This window comes from Aquarana catesbeiana, linkage group LG03 (genome assembly GCF_042186555.1).
Source record: "Aquarana catesbeiana isolate 2022-GZ linkage group LG03, ASM4218655v1, whole genome shotgun sequence".
Lineage (NCBI taxonomy): Eukaryota > Metazoa > Chordata > Amphibia > Anura > Ranidae > Aquarana > Aquarana catesbeiana.
This window is the reverse complement of record NC_133326.1, coordinates 380,471,817-380,492,959: the sequence shown is the minus strand read 5'-3', so window position 1 is coordinate 380,492,959 and position 21,143 is coordinate 380,471,817. Positions and strand designations below refer to the sequence as shown.

Genomic DNA, 21,143 nt, shown 5'->3' with positions numbered 1-21,143 from the left:
ACAAAAGTACCCCTACCATTTCACTAAAAAACTGTCAAAAATGTTAAAAATGACAGTTTTTGACAATTCCTTTATTTAAATGCTTCTTCTTTCTTCTATCTTCCTTCATCTTCTTCTTCTTCTGGTTCTTCTGGCTCTTCTGGTTCTGCCTCCGGCGTTCTCGTCCAGCATCTCCTCCGCGGGTCTTCTATCTTCTTCTCCTCGGGCCGCTCCGCACCCATGGCATGGGGGGAGGCTCCCGCTCTTCTCTTCATCTTCTTCTCTTCTTCATCTTCTTCTTCATCTTCTTCTCTTCTTCATCTTCTTCTCCGGGCCGCTCTGCACCCATGCTGGCATGGTGGGAGGCTCCCGCTGTGTGACGCGTCTCCTCTTCTGACGGTTCTTAAATAATGGGGGGCGGGGCCACCTGGTGATCCCCCCCTCTGACGCACGGGACATGACGGGACTTCCCTGTGGCATTCCCTGTGACATCACAGGGAAGTCCCGTCAAGTCACCATGCGTCAGAGGGGGGCGGGGTCACCGGGTGGCCCCACCCCCCATTATTTAAGAACCGTCAGAAGAGGAGACGCATCACACAGCGGGAGCCTCCCTCCATGCCAGCATGGGTGCGGAGCGGCCCGGAGAAGAAAATGAAGAAGAGAAGAAGATGAAGAAGAAGATGAAGAAGAGAAGAAGATGAAGAGAAGAGCGGGAGCCTCCCCCCATGCCATGGGTGCGGAGCGGCCCGAGGAGAAGAAGATAGAAGACGCCACGGAGGAGATGCTGGACGAGAACGCCAGAGGAACAACCAGAAGAGCCAGAAGAACCAGAAGAAGAAGAAGAAGAAGATGAAGGAAGATAGAAGAAAGAAGAAAGAAGAAGCATTTAAATAAAGGAATTGTCAAAAACTGTCTCTTGTCATTTTTAACATTTTTGACAGTTTTTTAGTGAAATGGCCTTACCATTTCACACCGGGGGGTGGGATCTGGGGGTCCCCTTGTTAAAGGGGGCTTCCAGATTCCGATAAGCCCCCCGCTCGCAGACCCCCACAACCACCGGCCAGGGTTGTGGGGATGAGGCCCTTTTCCTCATCAACACGGGGACAAGGTGTTTTGGGGGGCTACCCCAAAGCACCCTCCCAATGTTGAGGGCATGTGGCCTGGTACGGTTCGGGGGGCGCTCTCTCGTCCCCCCCTCTTTTCCTGCGGCCTGCCAGGTTGCGTGCTCGGATAAGGGTCTGGTATGGATTTTTGGGGGGACCCCACGCCGTTTTTTTTTTTTATTTTGGCGCGGGGTTCCCCTTAAAATCCAGACCAGACCTGAAGGGCGCGGTATGGAATTTAGGGGGAACCCCACGTCATTTTTTTTTTTAAATTGTGGTTCGGGGTTCCCCTGTGGGGAATTCCCATGCCGTTTTTATCAATGAACTTTTATGTGTATTGTCGGACCGGCAATGCAATAGCCGCGAGTAGTTTTAAATGACTTTTTTCCTTTGAAATGTCATTTTGCTGTCAGACTGTTCTAAACACGGGTAACATGCGCCCCTTTACAGGCATACTATAGACACCCCCAGCTACGAAATTTAAAGGGATATTACACTTTTATTGTTTGACTTTAAGCATTATTAAAATCACTGCTCCTGAAAAAACTGACGTTTTTAAAACTTTTTTTTGCATTGATCCATGTCCCCTGGGGCAGGACCCAGGTCCCCAAACACCTTTTATGACAATAACTTGCATATAAGCCTTTAAAATTAGCACTTTTGATTATTCATGTTCGTGTCCCATAGACCTTAACGGTGTTCGCGTGTTCGAACAAACTTTTTTCCTGTTCGCATGTTCTGGTGCGAACCGAACAGGGGGGTGTTCGGCTCATCCCTAATACACAGTCTCCAACATATATATATCCACTGCATTCCAGTCTAGCCAAGCCTATATCTGACTGCAGGCCATTCCTGGTGTACGTTTTCAAATACACTTGCAGGCAGGCAGGTGATTCAGTGATCTGCAGTGCATAAAGATATATATACAGTCTCCTACATATATATCCACTGCATTCTAGTCTATCCAAGCCTATACCTGACTGCAGGCCATTCCTGGTGTTATTTTTCTAGTAAACTTCAGGCGGTGTTTTGCTAATCCAATTTTACAGCATGTCTGGAAGTCCACCAAGGACAGGCAGACGCTCACAGGCCACTAAAAGAGGGCAAGCAGGCTCTGTGTCTACAGCCAACAGTGCGGTCGTGGACATGGTGCATCCTCAGCATGTGGCACGCTTGTCCTTTTTTTTTACAGCTGGCCGTGTTGAGCCACAACATGCAGAAGAGTTGGTAGAGTGGATCACAAAGCCATCCTCATCTTCCTTATCCTCTGTCACCCAGGCCAAGAGAAGTTTGGCTGCCAATGCAGCTGCCAAATCGGCCTATTTCATCGGCTCAATGGCATCAGTCACTCCTTCCCTAGCCCCACCATCATGCCCTGAGGAGTCCCCCAAACTGTTCGACCACAGTGTCAGGTACATGGTGCAGGAGGATGCGCAGCATTTTGAAGGCTCCGATGATGGTACCCAGGTTGAGGATGAAGGCAGTAACGTGAGCCCAGAGAGAGGGGGTGTCCAAGAAGGACAAGAAACTGTCAGTCATGTTCCCTCAGCTGCAACATACTGCCAGGTTTGCTCCAGTGGCGAGGAGGGAGGGGATGATTAAGTCACTGACTCTACGTGGGTGCCTGATTGAAGACAGGCACCCACGTAGGACAGCCAACCGACTGCATCACACCGCAGAGCTCCGCATGTGCAGGGCACTGCTGACTCCACGCGTTTTTTCAAAAGTTCTCTGGTGTAGGCCTTTGAGACGTGTGCAGCAGATCGCACCACTGCTGTTTGCAACATATGTCTGAAGCGTATCAAGCATGGCCAAAACAGCAGCTGCTTGGGCACCACATGCTTGGCCAGACATATGTCGAGCTCCCATTCCGTTCCGTTGGCAACAGTACTTAAAAGACCCACACCAAAGAACAAGGCGGACCTCTCCTTGCTCCTCATCAGCTGGGATCTCCAACCCCACTATACCTTCAGTCTTCTCAGAGACCTACACTGAGAGGAATGAAGGTGTAGAATTAGGTAGAATTGGGTGTCCCAAGCTAAATCCTTGGCCAACACTATACCGCAACCCATTACTGCACTGCCTATTATAAATATGCATTTTTAACCTGATTTATGAATAAATTGTTATTTTTATCTAATCAGTAACCTTGATCATTCTGTTGCTAAAAGTAACCACTTTTTTAGGCTCATCTATAAAGGGCTTATCTCCCCCTTCCCCCCTGTTATGGTTTCCTAAATCCGATTGTAGCAGGCAAATTTCCCTACCCCAGTTGCTAAACTGTCGAAAGAAATTCGGTCCCAGTCATCCACATGCTCAACGGCTGAATACTAGTTTGGCTAAATTGCTAGCACTCCAACTGCTGCCTTTTCAGCTGGTAGACTCTGCCCCCTTTCGAGAATTTGTGGAATGTGCGGCAGGTTCCCAAATGCCATTTTTTTTCTCGGAAGGCCATTCTGGCTCTCTACCGGCATGTGGAAGACAATGTCTTGGCCTCGTTGGATGGGGCGGTCAGAGGTAAGGTGCATATTACCGCTGATTCATGGTCCAGCAGGCATGGACAGGGACGTTACCTTTCTTTCACGGCGCACTGGGTAACTCTGCTGGCAGCTGGGAAGGATGCAGGACAGCGTGCCGTAATGTTGGAGATTGTTCCGCCACCACGAGTCCAAAATGCTGGTAGTGGTGATTCTGTCACACCTCTCTCCTCCACCCCCTCCTCTTCTTCTTCCTCTATGGCCTCTTTCTGTGCAGATTTGTCCTCGGAACCAGCTGTGCTCAGTAGGTGTTCTAGGGGCTACGCAAGCCCTCAGGCAAAAAGATGCCATGCGGTGCTTGAGTTGGTCTGCTCAGGGGACAGGAGCCACACTGGGGCAGGGATTCTGGCAGCTCTGCAGGGGCAGGTTCAGAGGTGGTTGACACCATGCCAGCTTCGGCCAGGAATGGTGGTTTGCGACAATGGCACCAACCTCTTCTCCGCCCTCCAACAGGGACACTTCACACATGTTCCCTGTTTGGCTCACATCCTTAATTTGGTGGTGCAGCGGTTCTTGTGCAGGTACCCAGGCTTACAGGATCTCCTGAGGCAGGCCAGGAATGTCTGTGGGCATTTCTGCCGGTCTTATAATGCCAGTGCTCGGCTGGCTGACCTTCAAAAGAAATGCAACCTGCCCAAGAACTGCCTCATCTGTGACATGCCCACCAGGTGGAACTCAACGTTGGCAATGCTGCAGTGGCTGCACACAAAGCAGAGGGCCATCAATGAGTACCTGTGCGAGTATGGCACCAGGACAGGGTCAGGGGAGCTTGTTTTTTTTTTTTTGCCACGCCAGTGGCTAATGATCAAGGATGCATGCACTATCCAGTCACCATTTGAGGAGCCACGAGGATGGTGAGCAGTGACAGTGCCTGCATCAGTGATACTGTCCCTCTTGTCTTCCTGTTGTAGCACACGCTGCATGGAATAATGGACAGGGCACTTAAGGCAGAACAGAGGGAGGAAGAGGAGGACTTCCTTACCTCTCAAGGCCCCCTTTATTCAGACAGTATTCCTGCAGGCCCGCCTATCACACAGGAAGAGAAGGAGGAGGATTGTGCCAGCATGGAGGTGGAGCCTGGCACTCAGCATCAGCAGCAGTCTTCAAGGGATTGTTTTCAGTCACCAGAAATCCATGGACTTGTACGTGGCTGGGAGGAGGTGGCTGTGGATCATGTTGTCCTTAGTGACCCATTGGACTTTGGACCGAATGCCTCAGCAAACCTACGCTGCAGCCCTCCACCATTCGGGGCTTTATGGCAGAGTGGCCCGACAGAAGCCTTTCCTCAGTGCAAGACACATGAAAGCCCGCATGGAGTTTGCTAAAAAACACCTGAAGGACTCCAAGATGGTGAGAAATAAGATTCTTTGGTCTGTTGAGACCAAGATAGAACTTTCTGGCCTTAATCCAATTGAGCATCTCTGGAGAGACCTAAAAATGGCTGTCCACCAACGTTTACCATCCAACCTGACAGAACTGGAGAGGATCTGCAAGAAGGAATAGCAGAGGATCCCCAAATCCAGGTGTGAAAAACTTGTTGCATCTTTCCCAAAAAGACTCATGGCTGTATTAGATCAAAAAGGTGCTTCTACTAAATACTGAGCAAAGGGTCTGAATACTTAGGACCATGTCATATTTCAGTTTTTCTTTTTTAATAAATCTGCAAAAATGTCAACAATTGTGTGTTTTTCTGTCATTATGGGGTGCTGTGTGTACATTAATGAGGAAAAAAATGAACTTAAATGATTTTAGCAAATGGCTGCAATATAACTTATGCCCCATCGACAACAAAATCCTAGGATTTTTTCCGACGGATGTTGGCTCAAACTTGTCTTGCATACACACGGTCACACAAAGTTGTCGGAAAATCCGATCATTCTGAACGCGGGGACGTAAAACACGTACGTCGGGACTATAAACGGGGCAGTAGCCAATAGCTTTCATCTCTTTATTTATTCTGAGCATGCGTGGCACTTTGTGCGTCGGATTTGTGTACACACGATTGGAAATTCCGACAACGGATTTTGTTGTCGGAAAATTTTATAGCCTGCTCTCAAACTTCGTGTGTCGGAAAATCCGATGGAAAATGTGTGATGGAGCCTACACACGGTCGGAATTTCCGCCAACAAGGTCCTATCACACATTTTCCATCGAAAAATCCGACCGTGTGTACGGGGCATAAGAGTGAAAACTTTAAGGGGGTCTAATTACTTTCCGTCCCCACTGTATATCATGCCCCCCTGAGGTCATATCCACAGTAATCTCTAGCAGCCAATCAACAAACAGAAATCATGTGCTGTAACCTCTAGCAACTAATCAGTAAGCTGTAATGTGTGTTGTAACCTCTAGCAACCAGTCAGTGAGCGGTAATGATACACTGTAACCTCTGGCAACCAATCGCAATAGCTGCCTGATCTGATTCAGTAAACTGATTTTGAGTCTAGCTGCTATTTATTGTATGTCTCAGAGCAGGTGGAGAGCGAAACTGCATGGGGGGGGCCCCAAGAAAAGTTTTGCTCAGGGTCTAATCAATTTTAAAGACAGCCCTGCATGAAACCTATACCAAAAACATTCTTTTAGATGAAATGATTGAACACCCTCAAAGTTAGGCAGCCTGGAAGTCCTGCAGAGATTCCACATCCCAAAAAGGCTTAATTAGTGACATCGGTATCAGGGGCTTTATAGCTGGTAATCCAGGACTGATTCCTTTTTTTAAAAATGAAAAATTGTCCACGGAGTCTGTGGACAGATGCGTTCTATGATCAGTAACAAAACCTCCTGCAGCACTGAATGCCGTTCTGAAAGCACGCTGGATGCAGGGCAGCCCAACAACTCAATAGCATACTGGTCAAGTTCTGGCCAGTGGTCTATTCTCATGACCCAGTAAGTCAGTGGATCGTCAGTTGGAAAGCTCTCCATCTCTGTTTTGGCCCCGAGGTAATTGTCTACCATGTGATGCAGACGCTGCCGTTGGGAGGTGAAAGCTGACAGCCCTGGGCGGCGAGGACTAAAAAAATTCAGAAATGCCTTACTTAGGCGGACGCCTTCTCCAACGCTCCTCTCTTGACAACAGAAGACTCAAAACAACATTTTCCGCCTCACTGTAACCTACTGGAGTCAGGAAAAACGTTCAATAAAATCCTCTTTAACGTGTCCTCAAGAGATTTTATCTTCTGCACTCTCTGTGGGGACGGGATGAGTTCTGAGACCTTCCCCTTATAACGGTGGTCAAGGAGGGTTCCCAACCAGTAATCATCCTTCTCCTTTATGCCACGTTTTCTTGGGTCCTTTTGCAGGCTTTGAAGCATGAGGTTGCCCATGCGCCTCAAATTTGCAGAGGCATGAGAAGCAGACTCCTCCGGGTCACTCAGGATGACAGCATCTGGAACTTCCTCCTCCTAGCCACGTACTATTCCCAAGGGTCCTGGGGTTGGAAAGCCATCACTTATAGATTGACGCATGTCTTCCTCTTCTTCGAAGCCTATGAAAGTGCCAGAATCATGTTCCCCATGATTCTGCAGAGTCTGCTCCAGCAGGAACACAGCAGGGATTGTGTCACTGGTGCATGCACTGTCACTACTCACCATCCTTGTGGCCTCCTCAAATGGTGACAATACAGTGCATGCATCCTTAATGATCAGCCATTGGCATGGGGGAAAAAAGCCAAGGCGGCCTGAGCCCATCGTCGTGCCAGGTACTTCTTGAAAGCCCTCTGCTGCATGTATAGCCGCTGCAGCATTTTCAAAGTTGAGTTCCACCTGGTGGGCATGTCACAAATCAGGTGGTTTACGGGCAGGTGGAATTCCCGCTGAATTTCAGCCAACCGAGCGCTGGCTGTGTATGACCGCCTGAAATGGCTACAGACTCTTCTGGCCTTTTTTAGTACATCTTGCAACCCTGGGTACATACGTAGGAAACGCTGCACCACCAAATTGAGGACACGTGGCAGGCATGGCACATATGTCAACTTTCCCTGTCTAAGGGCGGACAAGAGGTTTGAGCAATTATCGGACACCACCATTCCTGGCTCCAGCTGGTGTGGTGTGAACCACCTCTGGGCCTGTCCCTGCAGGGCTGCAAGAATCTCTGCTCCTGTGTGGTTCCTGTCCCCTAAACACACCAGCTGAAGCACTGCATGGCACCTTTTAGCCTGACTAATGGAATAGCTCTTTGAACGCTTAGGGGGTACCTGATGTTCATAGGACAATTCTACAAAGGAGGGCATGGAGGTGGCGGAGGAGGAGGGGCTAGAGCTCACAGGTCTGACATCATCACCACCAGCTGTATGGAGACGTGGGGACTCAAAAAGCTGCAGCTCCAGCAAGCAGTGTTACCCAGTGTGCTGTGAATTAAATATATCGTCCCTGCCCATGCTTGCTGGACCACGTGTCAGCAGTAAGATGGATTTTACGGCTGACTGCCTTACCCAACGATGCCAAAACATTCCCTTCCACATGATGGTAGAGAGATGGAATGGCCTTATGTGAAAAGTAGTAGCGACTAGGAACCTGCCATTGTGGTACAGCACATTGTGCGAATTCACGGAAGGGGCCACCGGGCTGAAAGGCAGAAGTTGGAGAGCCAACAGCTTTGACAAGCTTGCATTTAGACACTGGGCATGTGGGTGTTTTTTTTTTTTGTTGCAGCAGATGGGGCAGACAAATTTTCCAGCTATGATCTACAGCTGGTGGTGTGCTGCTGGCAGATGTGCTGCTAGGACCTGGGACACCCTATGCTATACCATCATCCCTGTCAGTGGAGGCTGCTGAGAGGTAATGACTCGGTATAGCAGGGGCAGACTGAAGTGGGTAAGGAGGAGGGACAGATTTGTGCCCCTTTTGTGTGGCTTTTAGGTGCTCTTGCCAACAGGCTAAGTGGTTGGATGTTAAATGCCTTGTTAGGCATGTGGTACCCAAATGGTTGTTTTTTTTGCCACGTTTGATGTGCCTGAGACACAGTTCGCAGATGCGATCTGCTGCAGATGTGCTGAAAAGGGCCCAGACAGCTGAGCTTTGGGGAGTGGGCCGGGAGATAACAGTTGCAGAATGTGATGGAATAGGGTGGCTGCTCTCTACTCTTTCTTGATGTCGACCTCCTTGGAGTTGTGCCGCCTCACCTTCAGTTTCCTCCTCTGCTCTGTCTAGCACCCAAGTCGCATCAGTCACCTAATCATCATCATCTCCATCTCCTCCATCTTCATCATTATCACTAGCGACAACTTGGCAATATGCTGCGGCTTGGGGAACACGAATGCCAATTTGTCTACCAGTGTTCCTCCCTCTCTCTAGGCTCATGTTCCTGTCATCCTCAACCTCAGAACCAACATCTGAATCCAGTAATGGCTAGGCATCATCAAGGAGCAAGTGGCTGACGCTGTGGTCAAATAACTCAGCTGGCTCCTCAATGGCTGATGTTGGGGCTATGGCAGAAATAGATGTGGACAAGGAGGCAGGTTTATCCACTCTGGCAACTGTAGGGGACTGCACACTTGTCTCTGCTTGTGTGACAGAGGATGAGGAGGATGAGGAAGGTTTAGTAAGCCAGTCCACCACCTCCTCTGCATGCTGTGGCTAGATACAGTGGCGTTGTTAGGTGGGTGCGGGGTGTGCGGGCCGCACCGGGTGACACCCGCCAGAGGGGTGACACCCGTAGGTAGCGGCACACACCGCTACACTGCCCGCTGCGGCTTGTGCTGTGTCCCTCAGCACAGCGGACTGAAGCCGCCTCCCCCTCCTCTCTGTTTACTTCACACAGGAGGAGGAGGAGCCCGAGGGACACACACGGCTGTGTGCATCTGTCCGCGCTGTTCTGAGGTCTGTAATAAACTTTATGCATTACATACAGTATGTGGGTGGACATCATGTGCAGGGGGATTCTATACTAATGGGGGCGCTGCACTGGGGGATTCTATACTAATGGGGGCTCTGCACTGGGGGGATTCTATACTAATGGGGGGCTCTGCACTGAGGGGGATTCTATACTAATGGGGGGCTCTGCACTGAGGGGGATTCTATACTAATGGGGGGCTCTGCACTGAGGGGGATTCTATACTAATGGGGGCTCTGCACTGGGGGGGATTCTATACTAATGGGGGCTCTGCACTGGGGGGATTCTATACTAATGGGGGGCTCTGCACTGAGGGGGATTCTATACTAATGGGGGGCTCTGCACTGAGGGGGATTCTATACTAATGGGGGGCGCTGCACTGAGGGGGATTCTATACTAATGGGGGGCGCTGCACTGAGGGGGATTCTATACTAATGGGGGCTCTGCACTGGGGGGGATTCTATACTAATGGGGGGCGCTGCACTGAGGGGGATTCTATACTAATGGGGGGCGCTGCACTGAGGGGGATTCTATACTAATGGGGGGCGCTGCACTGAGGGGGATTCTATACTAATGGGGGGCGCTGCACTGGGGGATTCTATACTAATGGGGGCTCTGCACTGGGGGGGATTCTATACTAACGGGGGCGCTGCACTGAGGGGGATTCTATACTAATGGGGGGCGCTGCACTGGGGGATTCTATACTAATGGGGGCTCTGCACTGGGGGGATTCTATACTAATGGGGGGCTCTGCACTGAGGGGGATTCTATACTAATGGGGGGCTCTGCACTGAGGGGGATTCTATACTAATGGGGGGCGCTGCACTGATGGGGATTCTATACTAATGGGGGGCTCTGCACTGAGGGGGATTCTATACAAATGGGGGGCGCTGCACTGGGGGATTCTAAACTAATGGGGGCTCTGCACTGGGGGGATTCTATACTAATGGGGGGCGCTGCACTGAGGGGGATTCTATACTAATGGGGGGCGCTGCACTGAGGGGGATTCTATACTAATGGGGGGCGCTGCACTGGGGGATTCTATACTAATGGGGGGCTCTGCACTGAGGGGGATTCTATACAAATGGGGGGCTCTGCACTGAGGGGGATTCTATACAAATGGGGGGCTCTGCACTGAGGGGGATTCTATACTAATGGGGGCTCTGCACTGAGGGGGATTCTATACTAATGGGGGGCTCTGCACTGAGGGGGATTCTATACTAATGGGGGGCGCTGCACTGATGGGGATTCTATACTAATGGGGGGCTCTGCACTGAGGGGGATTCTATACTAATGGGGGGCTCTGCACTGAGGGGGATTCTATACTAATGGGGGGCTCTGCACTGAGGGGGATGTCTATACTGATGGGGGCTCTGCACTGAGGGGGATTCTATACAAATGGGGGGCTCTGCACTGAGGGGGGAATCTATACTAATGGGGGGCTCTGCACTGAGGGGGGTATTTTATACTGATGGGGGAGTCTGCACTGACGGGGGATTCTATACTGATGGGGGTCAGCACTGGGGGGGGTGTATGTACTGATGGGGCGGTCTGCACTGAGGTGGGAGGTTGATACTGATGGAGGGGGGTCTGCAGACTCTGTACTGAGGGAGGGTTTCTGTACTGATGGGAGGTCTGTACTGAGGGAGGGGGTCAGTACTTAGTGGGGGGTCTATACTGAGGAAAGGGGGTCTGCACTGAGCGGGGGTCTGTACTGATGGAGGGGGTCTGTACTGAGGGAGGGGGTCTGTACTTAGTGGGGGGGTCTATATTGATGGAAGGGGGTCTGTACTGAGGGAGGGGGGCTATATTGATGGAGTGGGGTCTGTAGTTAGTGGAGGGGGGTCTGTACTGAGGTAGTTGGTGGAGGGGGGTGACACCAATTTTTTTGGCACCGGGTGACACCAACCCTAGTGACGCCACTGGCTAGATAGCACGGGCAAACTCACTAAACAGAGAAAATTATGCCCTGCTTGAGGAGTGACCACCACGTCCACCTTTGCCTGTGGACAAATTTGTTGCTGGCCCTCTTAGAGTGCAAAGGGAACGTCTGCCTCTCCTTGTTGTCCTCCCAGACATTATTGGGATGGAGGTGGCGGCGCTTATAAGCAAATGTAAAGAAGAAATTGAAATCTGTACGTAGATGCACTTTAATCTATGTAAAGAGATGTTTGGTGCACTTTAATTTGAGTACTCAAGCTACACAGACACACTCCACGGATACACTATAGTATACTGCAATATAATACGCCAAACGTACAGTGATGCACAGAACTATATGGCATTAAACTGGCAGTAACGCACGCAAAACGATATGGCATTAAACCGGCAGTAACACACACAAAACGATATAGCGTTAAACTGGTAGTAACACACTCAAAACTATATGGCATTAAACTGGCAGTAACACACACAGAAGTAAATGGCGTTAAACTGGCAGTAATGCACAAAACTATATGGCGTTAAACCTGGCAGTAACACACACAGAACTATATGGCGTTAAACTGGCAGTAACGCACGCAAAACTATATGTTGTTAAACTGGCAGTAATGCACACAGAACTATATGGCGTTAAACTGGCAGTAACGCACGCAAAACAATATGGCGTTAAACTGTCTGTAACGCACATAAAACGATATGGCGTTAAACTGGCAGTAATGCACACAGAAGTAAATGGCATTAAACTGGCAGGAACGCACATAAAACGATATAGCGTTAAACTGGCAATAACACACACAGAAGTAAATGGTGTTAAACTGGCATTAATGCAGACAGAAGTAAATGGTGTTAAACTGGCAGTAACGCAGTCAAATAGATGTGTTCAACTACTCTAGCTAATGTCAAGATTACTGACACAGTCTCACTACACTACACTGAAACTATATGAGCTGTCCCTACTCCAAACTAATGTATGTATGACTGACACCGTGTCACTACTACTACAGTGAAACTATCTGAGCTGTCCCTACTCTAACTACACACTATGCAAAACTGAATGATGTTCCTCCTCACAACACTCACACTATCCCTAGACTGACACTAAACTAATATTCTACACTGACAATTGAAGCAAAATAGCACAGTATAGCACACTAACTAATAGCACTGAACAGAGCCCTGTTCTCTCTCTCTCCACACCGAAATCACACCATTGAATCACCACCATCACTGCCATTGAAAGAATACTTTTATACTGTGGGGCGGGAATGAGCCATGATTGGATAAAGTCATGATGACAGTGTCCAATCATGACTCTGACAGTGCTCTGTGCCCTGATTGGCTGAAGCTTTCACTGCTTCGGCCAATCAGGGCTTGCAATGCACTGTTCAGCACCGCAATGCATGGTGGTCTGTTGGGGGGGGGGTGCAAACAAACGGTCAAACTACATGTTTGTTCGGCTGTTCTTTGAACGTCCGAACAGCTAAAGTTCAGCCCGAACTTATGCTCGGGCCGAACCATTCACCCATCCCTAATAATATTTACTCTCCTGGACACTTTATGGACATTTCTTTCTTTTATGTTTAAAGTCACAAGTGTATTTACTGAAAGAAGAACTATGCACTATAAGTGGGAAAAAAATGCAGCGCTAAGAAGTAATAGGAAGTTAGGGTGTAGTGAAACAATTAAGTAAGAGATGCTGTACTGAACAGTAAAGCATATGTGCAAAAACCATAAGTGAAATGAAATGAACAAACACAGTATAAAGTGTCCACATATGGTAAATGGATGATTCCAAACTCAAATTATTAAGAGGAACTGGTATGGCCAAAAAAATGATGTGAAACTAGAAAATAAAGTCAATGGTGCACGGTGTGGATCTGTGACTGAGTCAACAACGGGGTACAGAACTTCCGTAGCTGTAAACCAACATCTCGATATGGGGCATCAGAATGAAAACATCAGGAAGTAAGATAAGATGGGTACTCTTACCAGATGACGTGGACTCCACTGTCATATGACATGGAGTCAATGGTGCATGGAGCCAAACCTAGGCTGGAAAACGATATCCGGAACGGTGGAACCTCTGTCTCCCTTCTTGACTTCTCTGGTGGGGTGAAGAAACATCAGGAAGGGCCGCCAACTGGATATCAGCCAATAGACCTCAAGGATGTGTTCCAAGGAGAAGCCGGGGACAGATTTGATCCAGACCCCGTGATGGAAGTAGGGCTACTGGAAGGCAGTTTCTTGCATCGGGATAATATGCAAATAAAAAATAAAAAGCTTCTGCATAGTGCAGGTAAACCAGGGATTTTTATTTCTAAAAAATACCATACAAAAAATGGATAAAAGTGATCACAATTAAAATAAAATCTAAGCAGCGTAAGGAAGGGGAGATCGCCCGACGCGTTTCGACCAAGGGGGTCTTCAACAGGGGCATGAGCTTCTCCCTTCACGCTGCTCCTATATATAAATATCTAATCCAATAAGATAACCCCTATAGCCAATCACAGTGGAGCTACAAAGGTCAAGTAATCAGGAACTGGATCCTGTTGATCGCTAGACCAATCAGAATCATGAATAAAACAGCCGGTGAGTGTAGGACCCAATAGCGCAGTCTAATAATGAGACTGATGCCTGGAGACCTCCCCACCGCATGGCAAACAATAGTAGACATCACTTCCTGGTAATGCATCACTTCCTGGTCAAATAGTGGACATCACTTCCTGGTAATGAATCACTTCCTGGTCATGTGATGTGGTGTGAAGGGGCGGTGTCCCGGCTCCCTGACCCAATCAACAACCACCAAAAGGTGCACAGGATGGGAGAGGGTAGTCACGGAAACCGAATCTCCTCAGCTCAAGTCCCGATCACATGATTGGATCTGGTGCTGTCACATGGCTAAAAACATCAATGTGAAAATCAACAATAATAATGGCAAACACTAGATGGCAGCACTAAAGTGAAACAGTGCTAGCAAGTGGTGATAAACCAAAACAGAAAATAAACATTACTGAACAATACTAAGCAGCATTACCTAAATCGGACACAAGATGTCCCAAATAGATCTATACCAGTACATACAAAATATACATAGCAATGAAAGAAAAAATTATAAAAATATTAACATGGCTGTTAGGTAATCTATTACAAATAATCAATATATTAAATTGAATAAATAATAAATGTAATTTCCCAATATAAGATTGGAAAATTAGAAAATAAAAACATGGAACAAATTGGTATTGTAAGGAAAAGAAATGAATGAAAAAAGACACTAATAGCGCAATAATGAATCAGCAAAAAAAAAAAAAAAAAAAAAAGGGGAGGGGGGGGGGCAAATGGAACACCCATACCTAAAAGGGACATAAAAAATGAACAAGCAGAAATGGAAAAATCGTACATGAAAAATACATGACTACTAGGATGTATTGATAAACGAGTTGAGGTCCCACTCGACGTTCATCCCAAACGGAAAGAAGGACCTCAACTCGTAGATCCAGTAGGTTTCGAGGCGTGATACGCCACGTAATCGCGATTCACCCCTCCAGTGTGGGACAAATCTGTCTATGACCTGGAAGAGGGTGCCTGAAGGGTCTCTATTATGATGTTGCAAATAGTGTCTTGGTACCGTATGTTTGCTCTTTCCCCCTTTAATGCCGGTGATATGCTCATTGACACGAATGGAGAAGGTCCTGATGGTACGTCCGACATATTGTTTATGACAAGGACATGTTATCAAATAAACAATATATTGAGATGCACATGTGGCAAACTCCTTCATGTGATATACACGAGACGTTACTGTGGATGTAAAGGTTAGTAGCTTTTGTCTGCCTGCACTATTGTGGTGGCATACGTTGCACTTACGGCAAGGGTAAAAACCCTTGCAGTCTTGGAAGAAGGATATCTTTTTGGGTGGATCGATAACATTAGGGGCAATCTGCCCCTGAATGGATCGTGCACCTCTAAAAATCACTGGTGCTCGTTCGGGAAGAACGGGACCCAATAGTCTATCATTCAAAAGCACCTTCCAATGTTTCTTAAGGATGTTTTTGACCTGTTTAGACTGTATAGAATGCGTGGTGGTGAAAGCCCACTTAAAACTAGAGTCTGAGGTATTTTTGGGACGCTCCGTCAATGTGGCCGTTCTATCCACAGCCAAGACGGCATTAATCTCCTCATCCAAATGGTCTAGTCCATAACCCTTTTCAAGAAATCTTTTCTTGAGCAACTGTGATTGGACTAAAAAATCGGATGTTTTGCTACAGTTGCGGCGTAGCCTAAGGAATTGGCCACGTGGGATTGCTTTAAGCCATTGTTCTTGATGGCAACTCTCGACCGGAATGTACCCATTCCGGTCGGTGGGTTTGAAATAGGTTTTGAATTCCAAGTGGTCCTCCATGGCCATAATCTCTAAATCAAGGAAATGAACATGAGAGGAGCTGGCCTCATAGCTTAGGGAGATACCCCTATCATTGGAGTTTAAGATGGTCATATAGTCATCCAGGGACTGGCGATCTCCATCCCATAGGAGGAGGATGTCGTCTATGTACCTGGCCCAGAGGACTAACTCTGGCCTCCGGTCAACATAGACGACATCCTCCTCCCATTGTGCCATAAAAAGATTGGCGAGGCTGGGCGCGAATTTAGCGCCCATAGCCACGCCTCTCTTCTGTAGGAAGAACTGGTTCTGAAACCAGAAGTAATTGTGCCGAGTGGCAAAACGCAACAGTTGCATAATAAAGTTACGCTGTAGGAAGGGAAGTTGGGAATCCCTAGACAAAAAACTCTCGACCGCTTCAAAGCCAAGCCGATGGGGTATGCACGTATAAAGTGCCGCCACATCGGCTGTGGCAAGGAGCATCCCTTTTTTGAAAGGCGTGGATTCTAAAAGTTTGATGGTGTCCCTCGTATCCTTTAAATACGAAGTGGTAGATCTAACCAGTGGTTGTAAATAGTGGTCCACGTATTTACCAATTCGAGCTGTGACCGAGTCAATCCCGCTGACTATGGGTCGGCCAGGGGGATTGACTGGGTCCTTATGGACCTTGGGAAGATAATAAATTGTAGGGATACGAGGAGCAAGGGGGACCAAAAAGCTTTTTTCTTTTTTGTTCAGAATCCCTAAAGAAAAACCCTCATTGACAAGATGTAATAACTCTTTTTTATAAATGGTGGTCGGGTCATTAGGAATGACACTATATGTGTCAGTATCACTCAACAGTCTATACATTTCCTTAAGATAATTGGCTTTATCCAAAACTACAATACCACCCCCCTTGTCTGCGGGGCGGATAATGAGATTTTTCCTTTCGCACAACATTTCAAGTCCCTTTTTAACCTCAGATTTTATATAAACTCTTTTTTTATTACGAGACAATTTTTCAAGGTCTTCCAGCACAAGATTTTTAAACACCTGTACTGAGGGGGCCAAAGACCCAGGGGGATTGAATAAGGAGGGATTGCTCAATCCCGAGTGCAAGACAGTCCTTGATTCGGACGTGGTGGCTGAAATTCGAGGAGTAATACTCTCCGTCTGGGAAGGTAGGATGGTTTGAGCCAAAAAATGTCTCTGGACACTGAGTTTTCGTGTGTACTTAAGAACATCAATGAAGGTGGAGAACCTATTAAGGGGTCTGGGAGGAACGAACTTCAGACCTTTGTCAAGGACTGTTTGTTCTGCCTTGGTCAGAGTACAGGAACTAAGATTAAAAATGCCTGTATTCCCTAGGTCCTTTTCCTTTTGGCCTTGGACCCTCCACCCCCCTCTGGTCCCTCTTTTCCTTCTGAATTTCTCGGGTGCCCTTCCACAGACCTGTGAAAACCCAAAGGTTGGGTGGGACCCGAGTAATTAGAATTGGAGTAGTAGGGTGTTCTATTATAAGAAGCCATATCCCCATCGTAATGTGAATATGGATCTGAAAAATTACCGTAAGAATCATTATCATACAGTGGAGCAAAACGGTTATTGGTGTGAACCGGAGTACGGTAACCATAATCCGGATCATACTGTGACCTTTGACCGTTAGGTCCATGGTTTCCATTTGGAGGAGGGCCTCTGGGATACTGTCTGTATTGAGAATCTACTGATGGATTATTGTACTGGCCCCTTCCTCTCCCTCTGGGTCCACCTCCTCCCCGCAACCGCGGGGTGGGTGGAAGAAGAGGGGGTGGGGGGAAATCCCTTGGGGGTTGGGCAGGCAGCGGTCTAGGTCCTGGTCTATTAGACCCAGAACGTTTATGTCCCTGTACCTGGGGAGGTTCGTAGATTAATCTCCTAGTTTGATGTGCAACTACAGGAACAAAGGTGTCACCAGAAGAGGGGTCACTGTTGGTGGGGGGAGTATTCAAATTCTTTTTTTGCCATCCATATACCAAATTAGAAGTGTAATCAGTGAAGTCCCTATTATATTTTTTTTTTTTTTGTTTTTTTATTCCTTTGTTCTTTTTCTTCTCTTTCAAGAATACTTTTCAAATTAGTGGACAGAGAAATGTACTCCGCTGTACCCTTGTGTGGTGTCAACTTGTCTCGAAGATCTTTAATTTCTGAATCTATAAGGGACAACTTGACACTTTTTCTGTCCACTAAGAACTGTAAAAGTTTTAACCCGGTTTAATTAAAATATTTGAACCAAGATTCAAGATCTGGCTCATCTTGTTGGGGATGGATATCCCACCTCAAGCCTCTAGGAACCATCCCTTCTTTGATGTACTGTTCCAGGAAAGCCTTATCCCATTGAAGATGTATTTCACTCACCATCAGGTTTTTAAGCCTGATGAACATCCCACTCATCTCTGAATCAGGGTTGGTATTAATAAACACCCCATCAGTGTTTAGAGATCTGGACGTTCTGTACTCAAACACATCCATCTTGTTAGCAGTGATGGGAAAAGAGGACTAAATAAAAGAAGGAGAGCAGCTGTGTACAAAAAGTCAAAAAGGTACAAGAGAATAAGAAAACACTGCGCTCTAATAGCAAAAATAAAATATATGTGAGCCAGCAGCTGCATACATTGTGACAAACAATAACTGGTAAATGGGAAAAAAATACAGCGCTAAGAAGTAATAGGAAGTTAGGGTGTAGTGAAACAATTAAGTAAGAGATGCTGTACTGAACAGTAAAGCATATGTGCAAAAACCATAAGTGAAATGAAATGAACAAACACAGTATAAAGTGTCCACATATGGTAAATGGATGATTCCAAACTCAAATTATTAAGAGGAACTGGTATGGACCAAAAAATGATGTGAAACTAGAAAATAAAGTCAATGGTGCACGGTGTGGATCTGTGACTGAGTCAACAACGGGGTACAGAACTTCCGTAGCTGTAAACCAACATCTCGATATGGGGCATCAGAATGAAAACATCAGGAAGTAAGATAAGATGGGTACTCTTACCAGATGACGTGGACTCCACTGTCATATGACATGGAGTCAATGGTGCATGGAGCCAAACCTAGGCTGGAAAACGATATCCGGAACGGTGGAACCTCTGTCTCCCTTCTTGACTTCTCTGGTGGGGTGAAGAAACATCAGGAAGGGCCGCCAACTGGATATCAGCCAATAGACCTCAAGGATGTGTTCCAAGGAGAAGCCGGGGACAGATTTGATCCAGACCCCGTGATGGAAGTAGGGCTACTGGAAGGCAGTTTCTTGCATCGGGATAATATGCAAATAAAAAATAAAAAGCTTCTGCATAGTGCAGGTAAACCAGGGATTTTTATTTCTAAAAAATACCATACAAAAAATGGATAAAAGTGATCACAATTAAAATAAAATCTAAGCAGCGTAAGGAAGGGGAGATCGCCCGACGCGTTTCGACCAAGGGGGTCTTCAACAGGGGCATGAGCTTCTCCCTTCACGCTGCTCCTATATATAAATATCTAATCCAATAAGATAACCCCTATAGCCAATCACAGTGGAGCTACAAAGGTCAAGTAATCAGGAACTGGATCCTGTTGATCGCTAGACCAATCAGAATCATGAATAAAACAGCCGGTGAGTGTAGGACCCAATAGCGCAGTCTAATAATGAGACTGATGCCTGGAGACCTCCCCACCGCATGGCAAACAATAGTAGACATCACTTCCTGGTAATGCATCACTTCCTGGTCAAATAGTGGACATCACTTCCTGGTAATGAATCACTTCCTGGTCATGTGATGTGGTGTGAAGGGGCGGTGTCCCGGCTCCCTGACCCAATCAACAACCACCAAAAGGTGCACAGGATGGGAGAGGGTAGTCACGGAAACCGAATCTCCTCAGCTCAAGTCCCGATCACATGATTGGATCTGGTGCTGTCACATGGCTAAAAACATCAATGTGAAAATCAACAATAATAATGGCAAACACTAGATGGCAGCACTAAAGTGAAACAGTGCTAGCAAGTGGTGATAAACCAAAACAGAAAATAAACATTACTGAACAATACTAAGCAGCATTACCTAAATCGGACACAAGATGTCCCAAATAGATCTATACCAGTACATACAAAATATACATAGCAATGAAAGAAAAAATTATAAAAATATTAACATGGCTGTTAGGTAATCTATTACAAATAATCAATATATTAAATTGAATAAATAATAAATGTAATTTCCCAATATAAGATTGGAAAATTAGAAAATAAAAACATGGAACAAATTGGTATTGTAAGGAAAAGAAATGAATGAAAAAAGACACTAATAGCGCAATAATGAATCAGCAAAAAAAAAAAAAAAAAAGGGGGGGGGGGGGGCAAATGGAACACCCATACCTAAAAGGGACATAAAAAATGAACAAGCAGAAATGGAAAAATCGTACATGAAAAATACATGACTACTAGGATGTATTGATAAACGAGTTGAGGTCCCACTCGACGTTCATCCCAAACGGAAAGAAGGACCTCAACTCGTAGATCCAGTAGGTTTCGAGGCGTGATACGCCACGTAATCGTGATTCACCCCTCCAGTGTGGGACAAATCTGTCTATGACCTGGAAGAGGGTGCCTGAAGGGTCTCTATTATGATGTTGCAAATAGTGTCTTGGTACCGTATGTTTGCTCTTTCCCCCTTTAATGCCGGTGATATGCTCATTGACACGAATGGAGAAGGTCCTGATGGTACGTCCGACATATTGTTTATGACAAGGACATGTTATCAAATAAACAATATATTGAGATGCACATGTGGCAAACTCCTTCATGTGATATACACGAGACGTTACTGTGGATGTAAAGGTTAGTAGCTTTTGTCTGCCTGCACTATTGTGGTGGCATACGTTGCACTTACGGCAAGGGTAAAAACCCTTGCAGTCTTGGAAGAAGGATATCTTTTTGGGTGGATCGATAACATTAGGGGCAATCTGCCCCTGAATGGATCGTGCACCTCTAAAAATCACTGGTGCTCGTTCGGGAAGAACGGGACCCAATAGTCTATCATTCAAAAGCACCTTCCAATGTTTCTTAAGGATGTTTTTGACCTGTTTAGACTGTATAGAATGCGTGGTGGTGAAAGCCCACTTAAAACTAGAGTCTGAGGTATTTTTGGGACGCTCCGTCAATGTGGCCGTTCTATCCACAGCCAAGACGGCATTAATCTCCTCATCCAAATGGTCTAGTCCATAACCCTTTTCAAGAAATCTTTTCTTGAGCAACTGTGATTGGACTAAAAAATCGGATGTTTTGCTACAGTTGCGGCGTAGCCTAAGGAATTGGCCACGTGGGATTGCTTTAAGCCATTGTTCTTGATGGCAACTCTCGACCGGAATGTACCC

General features: G+C 46.8%; 1 long non-coding RNA gene across 1 annotated transcript in view; it reads left to right on the top strand.

Annotated features, from left to right (window-relative positions):
* The window catches only part of LOC141132367 (uncharacterized), a 58,605-nt gene that overhangs the window by 8,758 nt on the left and 28,704 nt on the right, over positions 1-21,143 (top strand). The window lies entirely within an intron of this gene.